A 14,899-nucleotide genomic window follows, 5' to 3' on the forward strand; every position below is an offset into this window, starting at 1 on the left:
CCCGCAAATGAACCAATGTCTGGGCATGGATAGATTGCAGATCCCGAGCACAGAGATTGGCGGCGGGAGTGGAGGAGGAAGGAAAATCGGGAAGAGGAAGAGAGCGAGGATGCTGCCCATAGAGCGAATAGAAGGGGGAGAACCCGGTGGACGAATGCCAGGCATTGTTGTATGCGAATTCGGCCAAATGGAGTAGGTTCAACCATGTATCCTGGTACTGAAGGGTCAAGCATTGCAGGTACTGTTCGAAAGCCTGATTTACCCTCTCGGTCTGGCCATCGCTCTCCGGGTGGTAGGCTGAGGAGAAGCGTGCATCAATGCCAAGGATCTTGGTAAGGGCCTGCCAAAAACGGGATGTGAACTGTGTACCGCAATCGGATACAATGACTTGTGGAAGACCAAAGAGACAGAAGATCGACTTGAAGAATAGTTGGGCCAGTACAGGGGCTGAGGGAATCCTGTGGCAAGGAATGAAACGGGCCATGTTAGTATAGGAATCGACTACTACCCAGATGGAGTCGTACCCTTGTCTGCGAGACAAATCTGTAATGAGGTCCATAGAGACCATATGCCATGGTCTGGGAGGAATAGGTAGGGGCTGAAGGAGACCCACGGGACGACCCCTGCGTGTCTTGGACTGTGCACAGATGGAGCAAGTGTTTACGTAATGTTGCACGTCACGTCGCATAGATGGCCACCAACACCATCGCTTTAGTAACTCCAAAGTGCGATGCTGTCCAGCGTGCCCATTGATGGCCGCATCGTGAGACCAAGCAAGTGCCTGGTTACGTACATCGCTAGTGGGGAGGAATAACTTATCCTGTATGAAGGGCAACCCTTCCTGAAGTACCAAATCCCATTCTGTTAGTACTTGTGGATTATGTGAAACCCACTGTCAGATGAGAGTTAGCATGGAGGGAGGAGGAGTGCAAATGCATATAACATGACCTTCGTTCAGAAGAGTATCTGGGTATAGGAGCAAAGAATCCCCTCCGGGCGAGCGAGATAAAGCATCGGCCTTACCATGTGAAAGTCCTGGTCTATGTTTTACCACATAGTCATAGGCGGCAAAAAACAGGTGCCAACGCACTTGTCTGCTGTTCAAACATTTAAGGGAGGCCAGGTCCTGCAGGTTTTTGTGATCTGTGTAAACCACGGTTTGATGTTTGGCCCCAATGAGATGATGTCGCCAGGTCAATAATGCATCCTTAATGGCCAGCAACTCCTTCTCGGTAACTGTGTAGTGGGACTCGGAAGGTGTACATTTCCTTGAGTGGAATGCTACGGGATGCAACTGACCCGTGGAGGGGCAGGGTTGGGAGAGCACTGCGCCTAATGCAAAGGAAGAGGCATCGGCCTCCACAACAAACGGGAGTTAGGGGTCGGGATGCTGTAGTACAGGAGCTGTGGTGAATCTAGCTTTGAGTGTTTCAAAAGAACGCTGATGTTCTGAGGTCCAACAAAACTGGACCCGAGGACTGGTCAAGGCAGTCAGTGGTGAAACAATGGATGAAAAACCAGCAATGAAACGCCGATAAAAGTTGGCAAAGCCCAAAAATGACTGAAGCTGTTTGAGACAGGTTGGAGCGGGCCAGTCGATGATGGCACGGACTTTGGACATGTTCATGGATAGACCTCCAGGTGTAATAAGAAAGCCTAGGAACTCTACTTCCCTAGTATGAAATACACATTTCTCGGGTTTGGCGTACAAAGAATGTCTTTTTAGCCGAGTCAGGACTTCTGTGACATGGCCTATGTGTTCCTCCAGTGAGGACGAAAATATCAATATATCGTCTAGGTAGGCCACAACAAAAACGTCTAAGACGTCAGAGAACACCTCGTTAACAAAATGCTGAAACGTAGCGGGGGCATTGCAGAGACCGAAAGGCATTACAGTATACTCGAACAGCCCTTGTCGAGTACAAAATGCCATCTTCCATCGTCTCCAGTACGCATACGAACCAAGTTGTACGCCCCCCGAAGATCCAACTTAGTAAAGATGGATGCCTTGGTCAATCGGTCTAATAGTGTGGAGATGAGGGGTAAAGGATATCGATTCTTGACAGTAACGGCGTTCAATCGTCTGTAATCAACACAGGGACGTAAGTCACCCTCTTTCTTGGGCATAAAAAAGATCGGACTAGCAGCTGGAGAGCTAGAGGGTCGTATGTGACCTAAGCGTAGGGCTTGTTGGATGTATTCCTTGAGTACTAACTCTTCCGTTGGAGATAAAGAGTATATTCTGCCCTTTGGTATAGTTGCCCCAGGAACCAAATCAATGGGGCAATCATAGGGTCGATGTGGTGGTAGGCCTTCTGCCGTGACTTTGTCAAAGACCTCTTGGAATTCATGATAGACAGTGGGAATCCCAGCTGTAATGGCCCCCACAGTGTGTGGGACGTTCATAGATGGATCTGTCTCCTCAAGGCTGGCGGAGGCCATAGCCCGATGGACAGTGGCCGGGGATGAAATCGTAGCGGACTCGATCAAACAGAAGTGTTGGCAAACTTCAGATTCGAATGTGACCTGTCCACTGCCCCAATTAATCAAGGGATTGTGTTGTTTAAGCCATGGAATGCCTAAAATGATACCGAACTGTGGCGTGGAAATGAGATCAAACGCTAATGTCTCTTGGTGCGTGCCCTGAATCAGCACTAACATGGGAGCGGTCTGATACTCAATGGGGCCAAGACAAGTAAGGTACCATCGACTGCTTGTACTGGCTCTGGATACATTTTCTTGATCAAGGGTAGATTGAGGTCATCAGCCAGCGAAATATCAATAAAGCAGCCAGTGGCCCCGGAGTCAATCACAATCTGTACTGAGTGTACTAAATCTCCGGCTGGCTTCAGCTGGGCCTGGACCGTAATCGGTCTGATGGGACCGAATACAGGTTCATTGGGGGTCAGAGAAGGACTCGCCTGTACCCCCATGCCTAGGGGCGAGCCTTCTGAAAACCCGAAGTTTTATTTTTAGGGCGGAGAGGACATTCTTTAACATAGTGCCCTAAAGTACCACAGTAGAAACAGGCGTTGTCGGTTCTCCGACGTTCCTGTTCGGCCTGAGTGATGGGACTCCAGATCCCACCGATTTGCATGGGTTCCGGAACAGATACGGATGGGGCTGGGAGTGTCTGATTGGAAAAAGCCGTCTCTGCTTTCCTCTCAGACCTGCGAGCGTCCACCTGTAGGGCCAGATCCAGTAACTCAGGGAAGACTGAGGGAAGAGCCGGCACTACAGAAAGAGCGTCTTTCATGTGGCTACAGAGGCCACGGTAGAATACTATGGCTTTCTTTTCTTCAGGCCACAAGGTCTCTGCAGCCAATTGATTGAAACGAGTGATGTAATCAATCAGAGTTTGTTTACCCTGTGTAAGATCAAGCAATTCCAGGTCTCGGGATTGTGCCTTATACCTGGTATCAAAAACCTTTCCATTTCTGTCACCAGTATATCGAAATTGTATAGAGCAGGGTGATCACTCTCTAATAATGGTTCGCCCAAATGGCCGCTACACCTGACAGGTGAGAAAGAAGGAAAGCTGCTTTAGTAACAGAGTCAGGAAAAAGCTGGGGTCTACACAAGAAGTGAACTTTGCACTGGTTGAGAAAGGTACAATATTTCCTGGGATCCCCTGATAACGTTCGGGGGCAGCAAGAGGAAAGGAGGTTGGAAGGACCACTGGAGTGAGGACTGTGGATGCTGTGGACGGATGTGCAGACGGATCTGGGGGGGGGTGGAGTCGCCAAACTCGGCATCTGCGGGCAAGGGGGCACGTGTGCTTTGTAGGGCATCGAGTCTATGGTGGATAGCCGTTGTGGCTGCGGCCATGTCGGTCCTAAGGGCCGCAACCGCTTGCATTAGAGCGGCCACAGGGTCCCCGGAGGAGGTATCCATACTCTAGATAACCAGGAAGGCTTCACAGTCTGTTCTGATCTTGATGGTCGTGCAGGTTATTGAACCTCCGTCCCCAAGTACCGCACAGACAGAAAGGATACACTGTCTGTGCAATCTTTGAGGCCACAGGTGTGTTGAGCCGTCAATCAGGTAGCAGGAACGCCGGAAGGACCCCTGACCGCTGCAAGGCAATAGTTAATGGTTAAACAGGAGCAGTGCAATTGATACGGGTAGCGGGTAACAATCAGTATTAACAAGGCTTACCCAGGAGTGTTGCAAGTGGTGTCCTAAATGTGGTAAGAGCCACAGATTGTTGGTGGTGAAAGAAGCGTTCTGCACGGCACGAAGGTGGGACACACCTGGGTCTGATGTAGATGGACCAGTAAGGCAGGAAGTTCAAAAACCAAGTTCCAAGATTCTAGATTCAGAGAGGAAAATCCAAAAGCAGTCCAAGAGAGTTCCAAGGTCAAGGTGCCGGGGAAAACAAGGTGGAATCCAAATAACAGAAATCCGAGGGGCAGGCAAGACAAATCCAAAGAACAGTCCGAGGTCGCAAAATCCGTGATCAGAAACAGGTAAACCAAGGCGCTACACAATCCTCAAGAGATCAGCTGTGAAGCGCTGTACCCACGTTGCCAGGATGCTTTTAAACTGATTAAGTAACCACGTGATGTGTCTCACGGACGTGTGAGACGTGACGTGATCACGTGGTCACGAAACGCTGGATGTTCGTTGCCGTGGGAGTCTCCGTGGGCGTGACCAGACGTGAGCGCGACTCCATGGTAACTGCCAGCGAAACAAAGGACGGTAGATGCCGGGGCTACAGGCTGGTGTCCTCCTACGCCAGGCAAACTGCTGGTTCTTTCTATGTGCAGGGACTTCTCTTGTTGTTAAGTGTGGTGTGGGGCTTGTGGTTGTGTGATTCTTAATGGGGCGAGCAACGGGAGACGTAACAATCTTCCTACGAGTTTTGGTTCACAAATGACGGTTTTTCGTGCTTTTGGTTGGTTACCCATTGTCTGATTTGTCCAATTTTTATTACATATATACACATAACATCAGGGTATATTCCTCTAATTTTTCATATTCCTAACATTATCACAATTGCTACAATATGAACATTTTCGTGGTTCAGTCCCTGAATATCGCACAGATTCCAGATTAGTTTTAAACTGTGAGCGACCTTTTCATTTTAATAACCTCTAAATTCCATATTTTTACCAATTCAGCACAATTTGCTATAAGTCTTTTTCTCAAACATACAGTTACTTCAGTTTCTAATAAAACATTTTCAGTCTGGCCCGCCTCCAAGTCTTGGCTGAGCCAGAGAGTAACATGAGCTTGTTCCTGCCTGGGCTGGTTTCTGCTGACGCCCCAAATTAGCATTTCTTTTCAGTTCAAGAAACCCATTGTCTCTTTACCAGAGCAGCAGAGCAAGTCTCCTCCTCTTCTCATTAGCATCGAAATGAGAGATCCTCTCCTTTTGATGGGAAGGAAAAGGTTGGTGTGTTCTCAGTGGGGGAAAACCTCTTTGAAGTTTAGCTGAATCAGGTTACCTTACAGTAAATTGTGACATTGTTCTTTGTGAAATTTAAAGTTACAAAATTAAAACTAAGCAAATATATCTTCAATTCCAGTCTTTTTCAATATGAAAATTAAATAGTGGCAACCTATATTGCATTTGATGGAAGTCTCTTCTTTCCCCACACTTAGATTTTGAGACACAAGTTTAACATGACAGGTTTAAAGATAGCCAGCTTCTGGCACAGGCGAGTAGCGGTATTGCGCCCTTTTCAACATATTTTCCAAGCAAGCATCTTTAAATGTGGATTTTTTTCTGATAAATGTACTTCTGCTGACATTGTATTTATGTGGATTCTTGAAGTAGAAGGATGTTTAACACCCAACAAGGAGGTTGGATCTTTTGTGTGGTTTGTGAACCATGATTTTTGCAAATTTGACAGCCAAGAAAAACAGATTTTCAAACAGCTCTGTGTTTCTTTTGCAATGCTACATTACTTTTTCCAGTAGTTTCCTTTGACTTGGTGGGTAGCCAAATGATAGGTTTTGGCAGTGGTCTCCTGTGTTACCACTGACATAGGCAAAGAGTGGATTGGCGGCCTATTCTTCAGGTTTTCCTGTGCACTTTTGGGTGTTTTTTGGCACGCATCATGCTTTCTGGCGGCCATTCTGATGTTCCTGATGCAAGCAGCACACAGGAATGTTGCAGGGCCTGGACTAGTGGGTTAAAATATCCCACAACACTGCTCTTCGTTGTAGTTGCCGGTGGTGCACTGGTCACATGGCGTAGTGGCGTTTTCCACTGAATAGAGGTCTTTAGTTGTTTCTCTACCGGTTGGGCCGGTTGCTTGTTCTTCTCCTGAAGGGTCTACTTGCACTTTGAGTTCCCTAGGGTAAGCAGAAACAGACTGGCAAGCATCATGCAATCTAGGTATTGGGTAGGATAGGGTGGTACATTTAATATACACAGGTACAATACGCAGAGACAGGGCCTGGGATAGTCCAAGCTCCCACAGTCCATCTCTAGAGCAGAACTGGCTCTGGGAGTTCCCATGGTAGGATACCACCCCAGGCTGAGAGGGGTCTGCAAACCCTCTTGACAGGATCAGGTATCTGGCCCCATCAAAAGTGTTGAACTTATAAACAATGATTACCCTTCTGCTCCTTCCACTATCTGACTTTAACTGTTTCTCCTTCAAATTCACTGCAACGTTATTTCTCCACCACTATCCTTTTTGGCACACTCAACATCTTCTTTACTGGTCTTGACATGCTTCTGAACTCTCCGAAGAGACTTCTGTCTTTCATAAATGTCCACCTCCCATCAACGTGATGATGAATCTTTACCCTCTGACCAATCCTTCAGAACCTTACATGACCAACAGACATACAGATATAGCAACCTCATCTTCCTGTCATCACCACTCACCTCATTCATCCTCTCTATTGATTCAACTCTATCCGACCACTTAATTTTACATTTCGCTGTCATGGTTCCTCTCCACCCTCTATCTCCCCCATTCTCTATGCCCTCTAGCTCCCTGTTATTTAAAGTCCAAACCTGATGACCTGGCTCTGACGCACCCTACCTCTCCTCTAACGAACAAGGCTTCCTTGACTTCGACTCAGTCCTCGGCTCTTACTTTGAGGACCAATAAACAGCTCACTGCTTCACAACTGCAAGCCACTGTCTCATCCTTTTGTCTCCCAAGCGATTCAGCATTTAATTACTTACATGTGACTCAATCATCCATGAAGGTGCAAAGACTGCTTCCCTTCACATGTGACCTCTTACAAACAAGCCAGCTACTTCCCCAACCTTCTCTCCACTCCCATCCCTGCCAACTCCTCAAAACCCCTTGAGTCATGCTGCTCACCCAGCCATGCTGCTCACCCACAGCACCATCACTCAACCTTCTCCTCTTTTATTTTATTTGTACATTTGAAGTTGTATTGGTTTCTATTCTTGTACAAACAATACAAAGAAACAGGAGTAGGAAGTACCGGATCTATGTGATCACTGTGCTGCCCATAATTTCACCAACGAAAATGTTGACTCGAACTACGGCGTGGCACAGTGATCAGATGGATCACTTTTGGGCGCATGCCCCGGCCCGCAATCCTCTAACCCACCCCCCCACTTACCTTTACTGCGGCACACTTCTGTATGCCCCGCCGACTGCCTTTTACCCTTGTAGTGTCAGTTCCTTCCACCTACGTGGGGCAGGCTTTGCAGACGCTGCTGGGTCCTTTCTTTTTTTAAATATATTTCTTAACCACCTCTTACCGTAATGGTAAGCAGGGGACACCCTTGTAACTCCTGACTCCCATTACTGCGACCAAGAAGAGCAGGGACACACCTAACCCCGCCTCTGCTTGGGCGCAGTAATGGGAGTCAGGATAATGTGTAGGGGGAAAGTCACAGTATCTGTCTGGTCTCGGTTATTTTGGCAACATTTTCATATATTTCCGGAAGTACCCACATTGTGCAACCGCAGACACATAAAAACGTTGGTTCATGGCTGTTAACTACCCTGAAAGTTTGCTTCAGATTGGTGAGAGGGTCTCGGTGGTTAAAGCAACGAGGACGATGCCCTCCTAAGGTGACGTTTGGGACAGGGCTATCGGAGTAATACAAGGAAACCTGAAATCTACAGAAGAGTCCCTCCAAGCATCACATTCATCTTTCGAGAACTAGTCTCATTAAAGGGACATTTATCAAGATGGTACCACCGGCAAACTGCTAACAATCAAGGTTCTCAACAACAACCACATTGTGCAAAGAAGTTGAAAAAGAAAAGGGAGCAAATTCACTCCTGCCACAGGGTCCATGCCAGGCGTTGCTGCCTTGAGGCTTCTCTGCGGGGATAGATTTCAGCAACTTGTCCGCACTGTCTGTATCCCAAAAAATGTATTCCTTGTTGTTCTAGGAGACTCTGAGCTTAGCAGGTCGGAGCAGTCCTGCCTTAACACCACAGTCCAAAAAGGTCTTTGTTATTGCATTCAGTGACTTCCTTCTTTTGTCGGTGGCATGCGAGAAATCCAGGAAAAGATTAATCCTATGACCCTGGTACTCTAAACGTTGTCTTTGCTGTCCTCGGGACCCTGTCCCTGTGGCAGGAGTCGCTGAGCCGGATTAGAAGCGTGGGGCCCCCAGCCAACTTTTTTCGCTGTGGAAGTAGAAGGTTTGAGTCTGTAGCATTTGTCTACGTATATGGGGTCCTCCTCCACATCATGGTCCAGCAACTCTGGCAGCCAAGTGGTCACAAAGTCTATTGGGTTGGTCCCCTCCTCTCCCGTTGGGAGGCCAATGACCCACAGCTGTGGGACCCTGGCTACATTTTCCAGATTTTCTATTTTGGTTTCCATCGCCCTGTTACCCCTTACCACCACGTCTATTTCCCGGCTGATTTTCTGCACCAAGGGGAAAGTCTGGGAGCACTGTTTGTCCAACTCGCTGGGTTTTTGTTCCAGCGTGGAGGATCTCGCCTCCAGCTGGGCCACCCTCTCCACTAGCTTATCAAACTTCCCCTCCAGTCTAGACATGGACGGTTCAATTTGGCCCAGTGCAGCCATGATGGGGTCCTGCAGGTTTGGTTTTTCCTGGATACGCTGTCCACTACTGGGTGAAACAAAGTCAGTATCTCATGTGCCGGTGCTTCCTCAGCTCATGCCCCTCGGCCAAGACCACATGTTCCTGCAGTCCCCAGACCTTCCACTGCGGCTGGCCCATGCACCTCAATCAGGAACAGTGGTGAGTGTGCCAGGGTGCAGGGCATCTTTCCCCACCAGGAGCCCAATGCAGCTCCTGCAGCACGCACTGAAGATGCACTGCCGCCACTCTGCTGCTTCGCCCGTCTCCTGCTTTCAGCAGACACAAGCTAAATCTCAGCACTGGAGAGGCCAAACACTCCAGTCTTTTTGGCCACAGCTGCCCGGCATGTTGCCAAGAGTCCCAGGCCACACTACGGTGCGAGCAAACGGGCCTTTGCAATCTCTGCCTCACGTCACTGTTCAGAGTTTCTCTGTGGAGCCACCAGCTTTTTTTTCAGGCTCTCGGGCGCCCCCACCCCATCTTCTCCTCTTTGTCTGCTAATGACTTCAGCCTTTATTTCAAATTCAAGGTTTCTAAGATACGAGACATCATAACCGCCCTCCACTCTCTCTCACTTCCCAACTCTTTGTCTGGTTCTCCTCTCTGCTTGGTGCAGTTGCATCTATTTTCTGCGACCACTGATGTGCCCCTCTTGACCTATTTGCTCCCAAAACAATGTAAATCCTGGCACCCCTTACCTTCTTCTACCTTTCCTCCCTTTTTTACTTTCCCCTTGAAACAGAACATTTGCCACCTGTTTAGAAATAACTATAGTAGTTCCCAACCTCATAAAAACCTCTGCTGACCCAGAAAACCCAGCCAAGTATCTACATGTCTCCTGATCTCCCCGACTTTTCCAAAGTTTTCAAACAGATGGTATTTGATCACATCACAAGGCACCTCCGCAACCCCCTGAGATTCTGTAGCTGCGTCTCCAAGGAAACAGCATTGACCCACGTTTCTAACGTTCTTTCCACCTCCCATCACTCCAAACCTGCCATATGACCACTCAGCAGCCTTCGACAGTGTCAACCAGTCCCCCTCTCCTTCTAACCGTCTCACACCTTGACATTCAAGGTGCTGCTTTTTCCTGAATTGCTTCTTACCTTTTAGATCATTCCTTCCCAATCTGCTGGTACTCTAACATCTTGGTTCCCACCCATCACTTAGTAGGTGTCCCCCAACATTCGGTCCATGGCCCTCTGATCTTTAACACTCTACCACTGCTCTCCTCTGTTGTGTTCTCGGACTGCTTTTTTGCTGACAATACTCATATCATCTGCTTTCCCACCTTTACCATGACCTCACTCTGATTGTATGTTAGCAAAACACCCTGTCCATCAGGCTGCACCAGGCCTTAACGCCTTCATATATTACCCCCGACATTCCCACTCCATTACCCAAGGACATCAGTCTTGGGGTTCTCTGACAGCGATCACGGACACTGCCAACATCTTAAATCCACTGCAATGCTATACTTAATAAACATAAGGAAAGCGGTTCTCCTCCCCCCCTTAGCCCCCCAGCCTCCTATCACTCCACTAAACCTCTGGTTTCCACCATTGAACTCCGTCAATAGGCCTACTATTCAAACACCTTCCGGGTTTTCCTCCTTCCTATGCTCCTGAACAAAATTTTGTGTGGGACCGTTCTCCACCCTCCTTGACTCACTGCCTCCCTGCCTCTTGGCTGTCAGTGCATCGCCATTCCCTCGTCAGATTAATTTTCCTCCTCTTTAACCTCGTTTTATCTGACTACCTCTATCACTTGCTACTCTCCTCCTCACACCCTTCATTCCAGAGTCCCATTCAATCTCTCTGTTCCATCGCTGTCCCTGTGCTGCCTCTCCTTCCCACTCCTTTTCTCTTATTGCCCTTCACTGGAATTTCTCCCCTTGACATTAGAATATTCACCACAGTCCCTGCCTGTAAATCTGATCCAAACCTATTCTTCTGTCCCAAACCCTAGGCATATGACTTCCCCTTTCAAGGTCCTCCTGTCCCTTTCTACATAATGTATAGAGCAATGCCTGTAATGTAAGTAATGTTTGTATTACTTCACCGTCTGCCAATTTGTGTCCCAATTTCATGGCTGCTAACTATTACTGCCCCAATAATGCAAAGCATTTTTTTTGTGCAAAATTGTTTTTTGCAATTGTACATGTTTCTGTTGAAAACACCATGCCCCTGATCACTGTTGACCCCGCTTTCAGACTGCAAGCAAACGACCTCATGTTCAGAAAAGACAGGAACATTGACATTTGCTTTCAAAACTTTGGTCATTAGCACGTCACTTGCTTAGGACCACTCCCTCCAGAGACGTGCCTTGTCCTCCGAACGAGCCCGTGAGCTTCAGGCAAGCCTTAATAGCCAGCTTCTCTGTCCAAACACATCCCCTAGCGCAAACTGAGACCATCTATGCAGTTGCCGCCGATATGTTCGGGGAATCTCAACCTTTTCGATGTGGCAGGGCTCAAGAGGAAAAAGTATGGCAGAAGGCGTTTTAACTACCAAGTGTCGACACGCTGGAATGTCCTCCCACCCTTACTCAGGGCAGTAAAAGAACATCTGAAGATTTGGAAACACCAAAATGCAATCATGCTCCCTCCCACTTAACTGTGGCGCTGTGCGTGGCCTGTGCAGTAGTGTATATTTTCTTATTAGCTCCAGGAGACCTGTGATAGTATGCTTTACATACAAGACTAACATTACCTAACATTAGCACCCTGGCAGGGGGGAGCCAGCCAATCAGGTGGCTAGGAACGTGGGATTGAACTGTCGATGAAAGCCAGCATTCCATGCCACCTGACGGCCAGCTCCCCCCTGCCGCCATCTTCCCCCCACCCTCTGTCCCCACCTTCCCTTTCCATGGTGGCCATCTTCAAACAGTATTTTTTCGTTCCGTGTACAGGACCCCGCAAGGCGCTCCATTCACAGAGCGAAAAAACTGTAAATTAGCCACGTCCCAGCCCATGGAATGGGTGCTAATGGCCTTATGTACCCGTTCCACATGCATCGCTGGGGGTAACTGCCCACTGCCCGTCTTAACTGGCTGTGCTTCACTCAGGCAGTTAACTCAGGCCCCGGGCCGTTACCCCACAGTGATGCCCGTGGAATGGGTACATAACGCCATATTAATCCATCCCCCCATAACAAGATCCACCCTGACCCCACAAGGAATCATATGGCAACCATAGTGCATGGGAACAGCCTTACCAGTGAACCTAATCGTCTTGTCTAATTGTCTGACTTTCAATACATGTCATAATCCCACACCCAAAGGCCTTCAGAAGTAGATGTTGTGTGCCTTGATAACACTCTAGAACGCACCTTAATACATTTGTTTCCTGTAAGCATATATAATGTTTGTCTGACTATGTATTCCTGTAAGTGTTCCCTGTAACCTGTTGTAAGTGTCACACCGATCATCCCCTTCGCCCGCCCCCGGCTCTTGTTATCCTCATTGATTTCTATGGAATTGCATTATGCCGGTTCCCCAGGCAGCTCGGCACGAGTGGTATGGATTAGTCAAGAGTCCAAGTGCTGCGAAGAACAAGGGTCGCGCGTGCATTGCTCCACCGGAGGAAGGCAGTCAGGGCGTCCTTGCTTGGGTTCCTGCGAGTACAGAATGAAGCTCATTTCTTCCTTCCTGCCTGAGCTTATATGTGCATTACATGCATGCGGTTAGCCATGATGAGCGTGGAAGCACCTGGGCACCTCTTCTGTTTTCGTGCCACTTCTGGTTTTTTTCTTTGAAATTCCACGCAACATGGGATGGGTGCTGTTTGCAGGGACCGCTGTCATTGGTCCCAAGCACTGTGTTATCATGCACAGTGCATTCACAAGGCTGTATGAAGAGCCACGCTTTCAACGGTCCCAGGCTGGCTGGCCGAGGGGGTCTGTGTCTCGATTTCTCTTTTTTGTTTGTTTTGAGCAATACCTCTTTTAATCCTCTGCTAAGACCATACACTCCACTAGTACTGTTATGAGGCCCCACATCTTTTAAGTCGGTATTGCTTCGCAAATTAAATTTACGTAAATTAGAATCTACAATGTTGACAGTACAACCAGTTCTGTATTAAATAACCTTGTTCAATACCTGTGTTTTTTTTTTAAATTACATGTGTGATATCTACTGGTCACTATTGTGCAGTACATCAAACCTTAACCATGCTATATAATTATGAACTATGCCAGATCACTTCACGGATTCCATAATCATGTTATGTCTGCAGCCTTCTCTTGGCCTCTCTTACCATTGGTGTTATGGAAGTTATTCACAATCCTCAAGTTGAGGTAGGTGGCTGATGTAAATGACTAAACACATGTAGTGGATTTCCAGAGTTAGAATGCTAACACCGCTAACCCAATGATTCTGCAGATGACGGTTTGGATCCGTTGGCGATAACATCACTGACAGACTGGCCTGTTCTGATGTGGGGAGCTTTGTTGAAGCCTACCCTTTGATCAGTAATCTGTAGGCTTACCGGTTGTGTGGAGCAGGAATCAATACATTTGCAACGAGCAGACGGAACTGACAGTACCTCAGCCAGGGTCTCCACGCACACGTCTGATGGGAGGCACCAATGTTGTGGGTCAGTCCTTGCTGGGTTGAGTTCTTGGGAGTCTGTGCAAGACTTACTAGAGATAGCTAGACTGACTCTTCTGTGGAGGCTGAGTGCCATAGCCCAGTCAAGTGGTGGTGATGGCAACCAGGCTGGCGTAGAGCAGAGTTGGGCTGTGGGAGGGTGTTGCGTACCCCAGATGGATCAGTGCTGCTGTCTCAGCCCAGGAATGAGCCAGTTAGTTTGCATACCTGTGGTACCTTGCTCTGCTGAGAGGTGTTGAGTAGGAGAGTCGCCCAGATCCCAATCAATGGCACATTAATTGAGGGCCCCAAACCCCCAGCTGGAAGATTGTGAATAAGTGAAATCTGCAGGGCACTACAGAGGCTGGTTAGTGTTAGTGAGCTAACCCATTCCATGGCCCTGCCTGCATGGAGCCTGTGCTCTGTGGGAGCTACAATGTGTGATGATTTATGCACCATTATTATGCATTAGAATGTTGGCTCACCTGACCACATCGCTTCCTGTTGTAGCATGCTATAAAAATAAAGAAGGCACAATATGGACTAGAGGAAAGGACCTGATTGGATGGCCTACAGGGTATCTATAAGCTACTGATCAAAAAAGAGCATGGTATAGGCAACTATGACTGATTAAATTGCATCAACTAACTTCATCCTGTAAAGCATTGCATCATGCATTAAAAAGAAGTTGCCTGACGTTTGTGTTAACCCCATTTATATATTAGGCTAAAACTGTATCAACTTTTAGAATTTGACTCGACCGTCTTGGCTATAAGCCAGTCCTGGAGAGTGTAAGGAACTCGTGGTAGCAGTAGTAAAGACTGACACAAGTGATCACAGTTCAAGGGTGTTTATTAAACTGTATAGTTAGCTTGGAAAAATGCCTAATCTAAACCTAAATCTAAGATGCGAGCAAGCTTCGACAATCATAAGGCAGACCGAGTGGCGTCTTGTCAAATAAAAGGGCCTATGCAAACAAAACGATTGCCAATCCTCACGCTAAATACAAAAAGAAGTGTTGGATAATGTTTATAAGAAAGAAAGAAGTGTTTGCAAATAATAAGTCATGATACGGTAGTCGGGGTCTCCCTTCCCCATGTTTTAAGCACTGGACAAGGTAGGATTCTGGAGCACAGCACACGCTCGAGCTTTCCCAGCATGAGCCAACAGTTCCCCTCTTAGTGTGATCGGGACCTTCGGTGGTTAAGTTTCTTTGTTACAAAAAGCCTCTGGCCTCAGAGGGCCTGAAGGGTTTCAAAAAAATAATAAACAAGTTTCTTTCCGTATGCACGTTGGGTGACG

This window comes from Ambystoma mexicanum, chromosome 4q (genome assembly GCF_040938575.1).
Source record: "Ambystoma mexicanum isolate Mex_15411 chromosome 4q, UKY_AmexF1_1, whole genome shotgun sequence".
Taxonomy (NCBI): Eukaryota; Metazoa; Chordata; class Amphibia; order Caudata; family Ambystomatidae; genus Ambystoma; species Ambystoma mexicanum.